Source organism: Anomaloglossus baeobatrachus, chromosome 2 (genome assembly GCF_048569485.1).
Source record: "Anomaloglossus baeobatrachus isolate aAnoBae1 chromosome 2, aAnoBae1.hap1, whole genome shotgun sequence".
NCBI classification, from domain to species: Eukaryota; Metazoa; Chordata; class Amphibia; order Anura; family Aromobatidae; genus Anomaloglossus; species Anomaloglossus baeobatrachus.
In genome coordinates, this window is record NC_134354.1 from 126,768,853 (window position 1) to 126,783,355 (window position 14,503).

Consider the following 14,503-nt stretch of genomic DNA (forward strand, 5'->3'; position numbering starts at 1 on the left):
GCCCCTACATTGTGCCTAGCTTATGTTTCTGAAGACACACGTCCCATAAATTATTTGTGCTTTCCTCACTAGAACAATGCCAAACATATAGACATTAACTGTGGTTTAAGCAAACTGCGGGCATTTGAACTTGGGAGCGCAGATTTTGCTGGATTTCTTTTTTGAGGGGGAGGCATAGCGCTTTTCCAGAGCCTTTGTGCTGTTAGTAACATGGAATCTCCTTATATTTCCGTTAGCAGATGACAGACCTGAGTGGGGCCTTGTTGTTTTGTGGGTTGAGTTGAATACTATTAGTAGCAATTTGAGGTAATTACATTTTAACCATAGTGTTGAATGGTTGTGCTTACATTTTGTTTTGCATTTTCTTTTTAAAGTTACTCAATGGATGTGTATCAGGTCTGAGTGGTGTGAGGCAGTGACAGGGGTAATATTTGAAGACCGCTATGTGTCCCCCAGAATGTGTCTGGAAACCCTCTGAGTTTGCTATAGCTATTACTGGGAGTATAGCACAAAGGGTAACAGGGAGACAGATCCCTCCTCCCAGTCCAGGTTTTGTAGCAATCCTCATGTCCGGCATTTTCGTTTAAAATCATGCAGAGCACAGCAGGGTGTCTCAGTTGAGAGCCAGGCTTGGTGAAGCTAACACATGCCGTGTGAGCTGGGCTGGCTCTGTGTGGAGTGAACACAGGCCAAGAGTGTGAGCCTAGGAGAACCTTACACAGATCCCTGCGGTTAACGGGGTCCTAAGGTAACAAGACTTTTTGATGCAAAGAATTTGTCTATATGCACCGGCTGTGATCCGGAAGAGACTTTGACAGTGGGAAATTGGATCTATTTATGCTGCAACAATAAATAGACTGTTGGTGTGAACACGCTGCTGCCTCACGTTTTTGCCCAAGCAACGCTGCTACCTCACAGTGGTTGCAGTTAGCCTGTCTTACAATTACAAAGAGCCGATTGAAGGCAACCATAATGCTGATGTAGCCCTTGGTGAAAAGGCGTTTGACACCCCTGCCCCGTGCCTGCAAAAGAAAAAAAAAAAAAAAAAATATGGAGAGGTCTGATTTTCATGGTCAGTGAAAAATTCAGCATATTGATGGCATCCTAGTGCTGTCCATTTTTTGCTGACTGATGGGTAGCAATAACTTGAGAAAGCTCCATCAGTTTTATTTATTTTTTTTTGTATACTAGAAAAGCTGATTAAGCACTGATGGTAAAAATTGACACTGACAAAATACTGGAGGAAAATCTGATCCAAAATACTGATGAAACTAGGTCTGTTTTTCACATATCATATTTTTTGTTTTTTGGACTATAAGATGCACCCTAATTTTAGAGGAGGAAAACAAAAGTTTAAGCAAAAAATATGGTCATGACACACTGTTATGGGGCGAGGATCTGCTGCTGACACTGTTATGGGGGTAATGTCCCCAAATTCTCTACTAAGGTACCCTATCCTGGTAATGATCCTCCTGCCTTGTATATGATCCCCATCCTTGTATATCTATGTCCCTCATCCTGGTATAGCCTCATCCTGCTATATACCCCCATCCTGCTATATGGCCTTTATTCTATGGCACAGAACACCCCCCCCCCCAAAAAAAAACCCGTTTATACTCACCTTTCCTCACTCCCTGCAGCATCGATCATCTTCCTCTCTGTGTCGGCAGCAGTGACGCTGACCTGTGTGGAGCCGTTCCCCTGCAGCGTCGCGATGTCCTCCTGTCTGCTGGCTTGCTGATGTGTGTGGAGACTAGCAGTGCGCACAGGGATGACGTCATCACTGTGCTCACCGCTCTGCACACAGATCAGCTGGCCGGCAGACAGGAGGACATCGCGATGCTGCAGGGTGAGTATACTTTACTGATTCACTGCACCCCGCGCTGATAATGATGCGCGGAGGCAGTGAATATAGCCGCACATGATCACTCCAGGCTGTAGTTGCCAGGGGTAATCATGCAGGCCGGCTGTTTACTATGCGTGAACCCCCCGCCCACCTGTCAGTGCCGGATTCAGCGCTGAGATATGATGGGCAGGAGGATGGGCGTGCATATGAGATGAACAGGCCCACGTGGTCACGGCAGGCGCTGCTACAGCCTGCTTGTGCCGCCGATGACCCGCTCCACCGCAGGACTCATTTCCCGCAGCCCTACATTCAGACTATAAGACGCACCCCCCACTTTCCCCAAAATTTGGGGGGGGGGGAGGTGCGTCTTATAGTCCGAAAAATATGGTATGTTAAAAAAATAAACAAAAAAAAAAAAAAAACAAAAACAAAACCCCCCCAAACAAACCAAAATAATGTGTGAAACCAGCCACAAGAGTTTTGCTTTGATCTGTTTTTAATGACAGTTGTAATTTGGTTACTATATGACAACACTTTTACGGTGCACTAGTTTTTATAACTATGTATTCCTATCTATAGTATGTATTTAAAAAAAATGAAGCAATTACAAAAGTGTTCTAGAATATTTATTTCCAATATACCTGCATTGGAATATTAGACAAAAAAGGCACAAACTCACATAAAAGAAACAACAATAATAGTCTAGGCAAATCTACAAATAGTACTTATTTCAAAAGGAAGAATGTTATCAAACAATCAGTATCTGCCTGAAGATCGACAGAGGTTTTACTCAAAGTATAACAGGACAAGAAAGCAGCAATTTCAATTGAGAACATCAAGTGTGAGGTTTTCATCCACTTCCATTGCCAGGAAAAGTAGGACCAATCCTCAGAAAACACAAGCCGCAGTTAAAGGTGCTAAATACTAAGGTCGGACCAGCAAATTAGCCCCTTTTCCGAGTGGTGGTGAAAGCAGCTGATCGATGGGCTGAATCAACAGCCACTTTATGTGCCTATAAGCAAGTGAAATAACAGATGCAAGGTCTTTAGCTATATATTCCTGCTACCATATATACATGATTTACATCATTTATAACTCAAGAACCAGAAGTGAATGGTCTGTAGGACAAATTATGAAGCATTTGCTCATTGATGACATGTAGCCACTCACTATGGAAAGAGCAACCTTTTCCTGCGCAAGGCACCAGGACTTGCCTTTGTGCACATGAGATATCTAACCAAGGTTCTTGGAAGGTGAAAGGTATACGATTGTGAAGATATGAATCTGGAAACAGTTCACAGAATACACTCACATAATCTTCCCCCATCTAGTCCCTGGACAATACAGTAAGTCGATAGCACTTGTTTGCTTTCATTTATACGCAGCTATTTTCGGCAAAATATCATTCATCCCCATTTAGTGTCTTTATCGTTGGCAACAATGATGGGATCTGAGACTTGCAATGATATTTATATCCACATAAAATAAGCGATCATACGACAAAGAAGTGTCTGACCGGCAGAGATGTGGCGTGATGAATGGGAACAAATGTTCGTGCAAACGCTCGTTTGTAATAGTCGGCCATGTAATTGGTCGTTACCCAATTTTACTAATTATCCTCTGTCATATAGCTATACAGTATAGTTCCTGGACTAAAATTACTAATTCAATATGAAACCTTATGGATAGGATTGTTATGCCTGCAGTAAAAGAGTATAGGCAGTTTGACAAGAGGGTCAACCCTGTACATGCAGGAAAATTAAAGGGAGTCTGGCAGCACAAAGTGACCGTTCAAACCTAGCACAGGTCCCCGGTGCACACTTAGTGTGGCGAGAAGGTTTCAGAGCACCACCCATAGACTTGGTTTTTTTTTCATCTATCTTCACACTCCTCTGGCGCCTGTAAATCTGAAGAGGGTGGAGATAAATCCAAAGAGCATGGCGATAGATGTCACATATGTAGCTGGAAAGGTGCACTGAACTGCTTGGCCATGCTAAGGGAGCACCAAGCGCTAGTACTTGTTTTCAACAGTCATTTTCTGTGTAAAGACTCCTTTTTAAAGGGCTGTCAGCAAAGAATGGCTGTTCAAACCAAATATAGTACAGGCACTGGGTGCATCAAAGCGGGGCCAAACTTTTAAGTGCACCTTCCCACCTACTTGTATTCCATCTATCTCCACCCTTCACACTCTTTCCCTGAAACCAGAGCTGACTAAAGCGGGCTTTAAACACAGACATCACTAGCGATGTCACTGGTGAAAGCACCCGCCCCCGTCGGTTGTGCATCACAGGCAAATCGCTGCCCGTGGCACACAACATCGCTAACACCCGTCACACATACTTACTTGCCTAGCGACATCGCTGTTGCCGGCGAACCGCCTCCTTTCTAAGGGGGCGGTTCGTGCGGCGTCACAGCAGCGTCACTAAGCGGCTGCCCAATAGAAGCAGAGGGGCGGAGATGAGCGGGCCGAACATCCCGCCTACCTCCTTCCTCATTGCGGGAGACCGCAGGTACGGTGATGTTCCTCGTTCCTGCGGTGTCACACATAGTGATGTGTGCTGCTGCAGGAACGACGAACAACCTGCGTCCTGCAACAGCAACGATATTCGGGAAAGGAACGACGTGCCAACGATCAAGTAAGTAATTTTGATTGTTAACGGTCATTCCTACGTTTCACATGCAACGACGTCGCTAACAAGGCCGGATGTGCGTCACGAATTGTTTCCATGATCCAAACGACATCTCGTTAGCGATATTGTTGCGTGTAAAGCCCACTAAAGAAGAGACGGGTGTGGAGATAGAGGGGAAAACAAGCAGGTGGGAAGGCGGACTTACGTGTTTGGCCCCGCCATGCTGCACAGAGCGCCTGTTCTTTGTTTGAATAGTCTGTGCTAACAGAGTCCCTTTAAAGAAGACCTCCCATAAAATCTATTACCTAAACCAGTCTAAATGTATTTGTGTGTAGTGTATGCGCAGTAACATACTTACGAATCCATCGGCTTCCTAGGAATCCAGCTCTATTCTAATGTCTTATAGGCCATGTGACTTCTATTCCAATTTGCCAGATCACACCGGGGTCTACGTGTGGAGTTGGATGTCGCTATCATAATGCAAGTCTATGGGACCTAATTTTGACACAATACAATTACATTGTAAAATTGACTTCCGGCTCACACAGACCCAGGTGTGATCAGGAAACTTGGAATAGAAGTCACATAAGAAGAGGACAGCTCGGGGCTGGAAATCCGCAAAGAATGCAATCCGGGAGTATGTTACTGCACATACATTTACACAGGTTTAGGCAACATATAAAATCTTATAGGAGAGCTTCTTTAACATGCAAAATGTTAAAGGGTCAAACAGTTTGGACAACAACAGAGCCACTCACTAATATGTATGCCAAAACGCATATATGAATCCCTATGGAATAGGGGTAGTAGCTGCGGGGCACCACTGGACGTGCAATTATATCTCAAGGGGGAAGACTGGAACTGGTTGTGGAAACAATACATGGCTTATCTAATAATTGCCCCTTAGCCAGCAGTGGAGTTACCGTAGCCTGTAGACCAAGATCTTTTAGAGATTGTGAACATTACGGCTATATCCTACAGGGCAATGGAAGCTGAATTACAGATGACATTTTGTGCAGATGTTTGGGGGGTACATGGGCTCACTGACCAATTTCTGGATCACTGAGCCAAAAGGTGAAATATCCTAGAATTGCAACAAACAATGCCCTCTAAATGAGGTTACTACCATTAAAACATATTTTTATATAATATATTTGTACAAGTTACCCAATAAAAAAAGCTGCTTTTCTGTCATAAAAAAAAAAAATTAAAAAAAAAAATAAAAATTGCAAAACAATGTTATGACTGCCGGGCAATGAGAAAGTATGTCCGAGGTAAACGTTGACTTGTTTTTTAAATTGCTAATGGAATATAGAGGTTTATAAATTATAACATTTCACAAAAATATATCTTTATATTTGGTCAAGAGTGAGATCATGTCTAATCAACGCATGTGCTGGGGGTAAATAAAAAGGGACTGCTGCGCTCCGCTACAGATCATCCTGCCCCTCTCCACGAGTACCTTATGATGTCCACATATTCAATACATTATTTACAATTATTAAAACCCACATTATTAAAGATGCGTTTACTACAAGCCATACGGTTAGGACCGCCATCTAGTCTTCGATATGCCTTACCAAGAAGGTTGGAAAAAGTGGATGTTTGCAAACTGACTACCAGGTTTAACTTACTTTTGCCAAGATCTAAATAACAATTGCTTTCTATGACCCCAAAATGTAAAAATAACACTTTTCTGTATACTTTAAAGGGATATGCCCATCTCCAAGATCCTATCCGAATATGTAGGAGGTGTAAAATAACATTAGCATATACCTCCAATTAGAAATGTGGTTCACTATGTCGCTTACCTCATGTGCAGGGCATTGCAGGACACCTAAGGTAACTGTTACTATATGCATGGTCATCACCATGGATACCAGAGATCCATAGTGGAGACCATGCATATACCGTAGTGACAGTTGGTTGTTCGTGGTCATAACCATTGATATCTAAAGGTCCTACAATGCCCTGCAAATGAGGCAAGTGACATAGTGAATCAGAAGAACTATACTACATTTCTAATTGGAGGAATTTGCTAATATTATTATTACACCTACAACATATTGGGATAGGATCTTGGAGATGGGAATACCCCTTCAAGGGGCTGTCTGTAGTCACTCGCTTCTGAATTGGGAGTTTATGAAGTCATCACAAGGAGGGGTGTCAACTGACCTCCATATTCATGTCATGCTGTCACACACTAAACTCTATACTTTGGTCACATTAGGAGTTCATGGACAAACATGGAGTCTGATGACATAGGGACAGCCAGGTATATATAAAAAAAAGGACATTTCTTAAATATAGGGTCACTGAGAGCAACTGTGACAACAAGGAACCCCCCCCCTTCCAAAACATATGGGAGCCACAGTCATGTCAGCTTTGGTCCTGCAGGTCTGACACATATGGTGGGTCAATGGGGACCTGTATGTAAAAATCGTTTAAGTACATTGCTAGATGTGCCATGCTTCAATCGTTTTCCTGCATACAATACTAAAGCTTGCCTCGTTGCCTATAGCAACCAGTCACACTTCACTTATTTTCATCAGCAGTTTAAAAATAAAATGAAAGCTGAATTCCAATTAGTTGCCATTGACGATAAGGTCGGGTTTTTCAATGTTGCCTATGTCTTGTTCATGACAGAACTGATACAAAGTGAGACAACACACTAGGCTCGGGTTATACTAGGCTCGGGTTATAGTAGGCTGAACTGGTCGCTATGGACAACAAAGTCTGCATTTCTGAAATTGCGCTGGTAAAACCAAAGCAGTGCTGTGATTGGTTGCTCCGGGTCACAAGGACAGACTTTCAGACAGTTTGGAGATTTTAGGCCCACATTTCTGAGTAATGGCTAGAGGCACAGGAGGGGTCTCATAGAAGCAATCATCTTTTCACCACTTGGAAACATTAGCTATGTATAATCAGATGGGCATATTTTATTGTCTCTTTGTTATTATTTTCAAACAGTTCAGCTTTTTTAGATCATATAAAGCACCTGGTTAACTCTTCAGGAGCCGATCAGCACCCAACCTAACCGTTATCTCATGAAGAAACTTAAAGCGTAACCATCATTTACATTTTCCCCCATATATCAATAGCACACGTGAACATAAGAAACTTTGTAACATATCTAACCAGAGAAATCTGCTTCTTTCTCCTCCTGGACTGATCTTTAAAGAGAATTTGTCAGCAGGTTTTTGTCATGTAAACTAAAGACTGCATGCTGCAAGGGTTAACATAGGAAATTCAGGGATGCCTATCTTGTCAAGGTCCGATCTATTGTTTATTTGCTATGTTTGTTTAAGCAGCAGGACTTATCATTGCTCAGACTACAGTGTCAAGTGCAGGATAGGCCGACACACCCCCTGCTGTGATTGCCACTTCACTGTCAATGTGCAATCTCTATAGATAGCCTCGTGTGGGCGGGGAAGCTCACTCAGCTCTGCTACATGGCTTTATCTTAAATTCTGATTGTCCAAACAGCTGCACGCCGTAATCTAAGTGATACATCATTGGAATCATGATCTCGTTGCCTACATTATGCTGCTTTCAGATGAGATTGTAAAAACCTGCTGACAGATTCCCTTTAATCCTCAAAACATCCTCAATTCATGGGTAAAATTTCATGGAGTACAGACAATCCCATTACTAAGATTGGAAATGACAGTAGATGCACATAATGTTCTATGGGGAACTATAATGGTCGTTTCAGGTGAATATGCAGCAGAATGTGTCTATCTCCTCCTCCCTCCATAGAATTTTAAAAGCACCAACTGCAATCCATCTCAGTAATGAGAAAATCTGTCTTCAGTGAATGCGGATGTGACCTATAAATTGAGAGTAAAGTATCATTCCAGAAAAAAAAAATAGAATCAGATTTCCCCGATACAACACATTACAAAATTCCTTATTTACTCATGGTGGTTACACTTTAAACAATTAAAGGAGTTATCCATTTTAAAATGTTATTTATCAATAGCATTGCAGACCTGATTCCAATCTTTTGTTGAGATGCTGCAGCGGTGACCACAGCACAAGTGACCGCTGCAGCCAATCACTGGACTCAGCAGTGATGCCAAAGGAGTTTGCATGAGACAGCTGTGTACAGTGATTGGCTGCATTAGTCACATGTGCTGTAGCAGTGACATCACTATTGCAGCTCATCAACGAAAACTGGAGAGGTGGCAAAAAGAAAGCACTAGACCCAAGGAGGGTGAGAAACTGCTCCATCATAGCATAGCTCTGCAACCCTATGCAAAAAGAAAAGTATTAAAGGGACAACCACTAACTTTGTAAAATACAGTACAAAAATCTGGGTTATTGCACGGCTGTCTGTTGCTTAAAAAAATATTTAATTCTGTGGCTGCATATGTTTTGTCCAACTACAAATCCCAGCATGTTCTAGTTTTATGAAGCAGTCGTCAGCAGTATGTCAGGATTGTATATATTGTACATGATTTAGGACAACGTGTGATATTATATCGGAATGCCACAGAATCCACCATGTTTTTCGGAGGCATGTTGGGAGACGCTGTTCCTTGGGCCGCACACTGCTAATACAGGAACACTTGGAATGTCAAGACCAAAGAGAAATTGGATTGTCTTAAAACATAAACCGATAGGTTTGCGATTATTTACATCCTTGTGGCATAAACAGACAGAATCTAAGATTACAAAACATAAGGATACTTCTGCTATAGAGGTCTTCAATTCAGAGCTTTAGATACCTTGCAAGTAAAATGGGATTGTGGTACCAATGGTACCGGTACCTCCCGAAAATGAGATCACTGGTTTATATAGCAATTCATGTCTCAAATAAGTAAAACAGAATATTTGCAATTCACAATTATCACAAGACATTTTTTTTTTTCTCCTAAAAGTGACATTTAAATTAAAGAGGAGCTCAGTAGACTCTCTGGGGGGGGGCAATGAAAATATAAGAGCAGAGGGCTTTGTTAATACAGTATATACACAATGCACCTGAGGAGTGAGCTCCTTCATCGCACGGGTATGAGAATCAGCGTTTGCTTGTTATAGGACTACAAGCTCACAATATTACAGGGTGCCTAGAGGAAACTACAAGGGAGGGTCAAATCTTTTGCAAAAACAGGTAGTGGAATTGATCTAGAAGTGAGCCATCCATCAGGACCAGAGCCCAGGTATTCCTGCCCATCACTTCCGTTCAAAACTGAAAAGGAAAAAAGAAAGAAACTATTCATTATATAACAATGGCCACAGCTAACATATGGTATATAGTGTACAATCATCAATGGCTATATCATGGAATAGTGGCGGCAGAGCTTAATAAATCAGTTTTTATTTTTTTCAACCCCTTAACGACCCATGACGTACTGGGTATGTCATGGATCGTGTGCCGGTAAGCCCCGCCCCCTGCAGGCGGCGGCGATCCGCGCACATATCAGCTGTTATCAACAGCTGACATGTGTGCCTGCTAGCTGCGGGTGGAATCGCTTCCACCCGCGGCCATTAACCCCTGACATTTCGCTGCCAAAATCTGGCAGCGATATGTATATGGGCGCCGCCATGACAGTCACTTAACCCGCCCCACCGGAAGTCACGTGATATGATCACGTGACTTTCGGTGGTTGCCATGGTAGCACAGGTCATGTGATGACGCCTGTAGCTAACATGACTCACTTCCTCTCAATGCCGGAATACAGCCGGCATTGAAAGTAAAGCAGCAAATCTGGAGTTCTCAGCTCTGTAGCTGAGATCTGCAGATAGTGCAGAGCGATCGGATTGCTGCTCGCTATAGCCCCCTAGGGGGACTAGTAAAATAAAAAAAATAAAAAAAAAAGTAGAAAAAAAAAAGTTTTAAAAAATTAAAAAAAAATAAAAAACCCTAAAAAGTTCAAATCACCCCCCATTCACCCCATTGAAAATTAAAGGGTTAAAAAAATAAAAAATACACACATATTTGGTATCGCCGCGTTCAGAAATGCCCGATCAAAATATAAAATCAATGAATCTAATCAGTAAATGGCGTAGCGGCAAAAAAATCCAAACGCCAAAATTATGTTTTTTGGTCGCCGCAAATTTTGCGCATAATGCAATAACAGGCGATCTGCGCAAAAATGGTACCGTTAAAAACATCAGGCCAAAACGCAAAAAATAAGCCATCACTGAGCCACAGATCCCGAAAAATAAGAACGCTACGGGTTTTGGAAAGTGGCGCAAAACGTGCACCACTTTTTTTGGACAAGCTTGTGAATTTTTTTAACCCCTTAGATACAAGTAAACCGATACATGTTTGGTGTCTACAAACTCGCACTGACCTGAGGCATCACATAGATACCTTAGTTTTACCATATAGTGAACACAATGAATAAAATATCCCAAAAACTATTGTATGATCACACTCTTTTTGCAATTTTTCCGCACTTGGATTTTTTTTGCCGTTTTCCAGTACACTATATGGTAAAACTAATGGTTTCATTTAAAAGTACAACTCGTCCCGCAAAAAACAAGCCCTCATATGGCAAGATTGATGGAAAAATAAAAAAAAAAAAGTTACGCCTCTCTGAAGGGGAGCAAAAAACAAAAAGGCAAAAACGAAAGTGCCCGGGAGCTGAAGGGGTTCATTTCTCATCTCTGTTGGGGAAAAATTAGGTAGAAAGAAGGGAATTTTGTTTACTTACCGTAAATTCCTTTTCTTCTAGCTCTAATTGGGAGACCCAGACAATTGGGTGTATAGGCTATGCCTCCGGAGGCCGCACAAAGTACTACACTTAAAAGTGTTAGGCCCCTCCCCTTCTGCCAATACACCCCCCGTGCTCCCACGGGCTCCTCAGTTTTGGTGCAAAAGCAAGAAGGAGGAAAAAATAATTATAAACTGGTTTAACTTCAATCCGAAGGAAACTCGGAGAACTGAAACCATTCAACATGAACAACATGTGTACACAAAAAAACAGGGGCGGGTGCTGGGTCTCCCAATTAGAGCTAGAAGAAAAGGAATTTACGGTAAGTAAACAAAATTCCCTTCTTCTTTTTCGCTCTATTGGGAGACCCAGACAATTGGGACGTCCAAAAGCAGTCCCTGGGTGGGTAAAATAATACCTCGTAAGAGAGCCGTAAAACGGCCCTTTCCTACAGGTGGGCAACCGCCGCCTGAAGGACTCGTCCACCTAGGCTGGCATCCGCCGCAGCATAGGTATGCACCTGATAGTGCTTCGTGAAAGTGTGCAGGCTCGACCAGGTAGCCGCCTGACACACCTGTTGAGCCGCAGCCTGGTGCCTCAAAGCCCAGGACGCTCCCACGGCTCTGGTAGAATGGGCCTTCAGCCCTGAGGGAACCGGAAGCCCAGCCGAACGGTAAGCTTCGATAATTGGCTCCTTGATCCACCGAGCCAGGGTTGATTTGGAAGCCTGTGACCCTTTACGCTGGCCAGCGACAAGGACAAAGAGTGCATCCGAGCGGCGCAGGGGCGCCGTACGAGAAATGTAGAGTCTGAGTGCTCTCACCAGATCTAACAAGTGCAAATCCTTTTCACATTGGTGAACTGGATGAGGATAAATAGAGGGTAAGGAAATATCCTGATTGAGACGAAAGGGGGGTACCACCTTAGGGAGAAACTCCGGAACCGGACGTAGAACCACCTTGTCCTGGTGAAAAAACCAGAAAAGGGGCTTTGCACGACAACGCTGCTAGCTCAGACACTCTCCGAAGTGAAGTGACTGCTACTAGAAAAACCACTTTCTGCGAAAGGCGTGAGAGAGAAATATCTCTCATTGGCTCGAATGGTGGTTTCTGAAGAACCATCAGCACCCTGTTTAGATCCCAGGGTTCTAACGGCCGCTTGTAAGGCGGAACGATGTGACAAACACCCTGCAGGAACGTGCGTACCTGTGGAAGTCTAGCTAGGCGCTTCTGGGAAAACACAGAGAGCGCTGAAACTTGTCCCTTAAGGGAACCGAGCGACAAACCCTTTTCCCGTCCAGATTGAAGGAAGGACAGAAAAGTAGGTAATGCAAATGGCCAGGGAGAAAAACCCTGAGCAGAGCACCACGACAGGAAAATTTTCCACGTCCTGTGATAAATCTTGGCGGACGTTGGTTTCCTAGCCTGTCTCATAGTGGCAATGACTTCTTGAGATAACCCTGAAGACGCTAGGATCCAGGACTCAATGGCCACACAGTCAGGTTGAGGGCCGCAGAATTCAGATGGAAAAACGGCCCTTGAGACAGCAAGTCTGGTCGGTCTGGTAGTGCCCACGGTTGGCCGACCGTGAGATGCCACAGATCCGGGTACCACGACCTCCTCGGCCAGTCTGGAGCGACGAGGATGGCGCGGCGGCAGTCGGCCCTGATCTTGCGTAACACTCTGGGCAACAGTGCCAGCGGAGGAAACACATAAGGGAGCTGAAACTGCGACCAATCCTGAACTAAGGCGTCTGCCGCCAGAGCTCTGGGATCTTGAGACCGTGCCATGAACGTTGGTACCTTGTTGTTGTGCCGGGACGCCATGAGGTCGACGTCCGGCACCCCCCAGCGGCAACAGATCTCCTGAAACACGTCCGGGTGAAGGGACCATTCCCCTGCGTCCATGCCCTGGCGACTGAGATAATCTGCTTCCCAGTTTTCCACGCCTGGGATGTGAACTGCGGATATGGTGGAGTCCGTGGCTTCCACCCACATCAAAATCCGCCGGACTTCCTGGAAGGCTTGTCGACTGCGTGTGCCGCCTTGGTGGTTGATGTATGCCACCGCTGTAGAATTGTCCGACTGAATTCGGATCTGCTTGCCTTCCAGCCACTGCTGGAACGCTTTCAGGGCAAGATACACTGCCCGAATTTCCAGAACATTGATCTGAAGCGAGGACTCATGCCGGGTCCACGTACCCTGAGTCCTGTGGTGGAGAAAAAACCGCTCCCCACCCTGACAGACTTGCGTCCGTCGTGACTACTTCCCAGGATGGGGGTAGGAAGGATTTCCCCTTCGACAATGAAGTGGGAAGAAGCCACCACCGAAGGGAAGCTTTGGTCGCCTGAGAGAGGGAGACGGTCCTGTCGAGGGACGTCGGCTTCCTGTCCCATTTGCGTAGGATGTCCCATTGAAGAGGACGCAGGTGAAACTGCGCGAAAGGGACTGCTTCCATTGCTGCCACCATCTTCCCCAGGAAGTGCATGAGGCGCCTCAAGGGGTGTGACTGGCCTTGAAGGAGAGATTGTACCCCTGTCTGTAGTGACCGCTGCTTGATCAGCGGAAGCTTCACTATCGCTGAGAGGGTATGAAACTCCATGCCAAGGTATGTGAGCGATTGGGCCGGTGTCAGATTTGACTTTGGAAAATTGATGATCCACCCCAAACTCTGGAGAGTCTCCAGGGTAGCGTCGAGGCTGTGTTGGCATGCCTCTTGAGAGGGTGCCTTGATCAACAGATCGTCCAAGTACGGGATCACCGAGTGACCCTGAGAATGGAGGACCGCTACTACAGTAGCCATAACCTTGGTGAAAACCCGTGGGGCTGTTGCCAGGCCGAATGGCAGTGCCACGAACTGCAGGTGTTCGTTTCCTATGGCGAAGCGCAAGAAGCGCTGGTGCTCTGGGGCAATCGGAACGTGGAGATAAGCATCTTTGATATCGATCGATGCAAGGAAATCTCCTTGGGACATTGAGGCGATGACGGAGCGAAGGGATTCCATCCGGAACCGCCTGGTCTTTACGTGTTTGTTGAGAAGTTTCAGGTCTAGGACAGGACGGAAAGACCCGTCCTTCTTTGGGACCACAAACAAGTTGGAGTAAAAACCGTGGCCCTGTTGATGAAGAGGAACAGGGACCACCACTCCTTCTGCCTTCAGAGTGCCCAGCGCCTGCAGAAGAGCCTCGGCTCTCTCGGGAGGCGGAGAAGACCTGAAGAATCGAGTCGGGGGACGAGAGATGAACTCTATCTTGTAACCGTGAGACAGAATGTCTCTCACCCAGCGGTCTTTTATTTGTGGCAGCCAGGTGTCGCAAAAGCGGGAGAGCCTGCCACCGACCGAGGATGCTACTAGAGGAGGTAGAAG

General features: G+C 44.9%; 1 protein-coding gene across 1 annotated transcript in view; it reads right to left on the reverse strand.

The window, feature by feature from the left end:
* Positions 1-2,459: 2,459 nt before the first annotated feature.
* Positions 2,460-14,503, reverse strand: part of PITPNA (phosphatidylinositol transfer protein alpha) — a 114,058-nt gene continuing 102,014 nt past the window's right edge. Inside the window, exon 12 of the mRNA XM_075335328.1 lies at positions 2,460-9,667. The gene's annotated coding sequence lies outside the window, so the exon portion shown is untranslated. The remainder of the gene's footprint in view (positions 9,668-14,503) is intronic.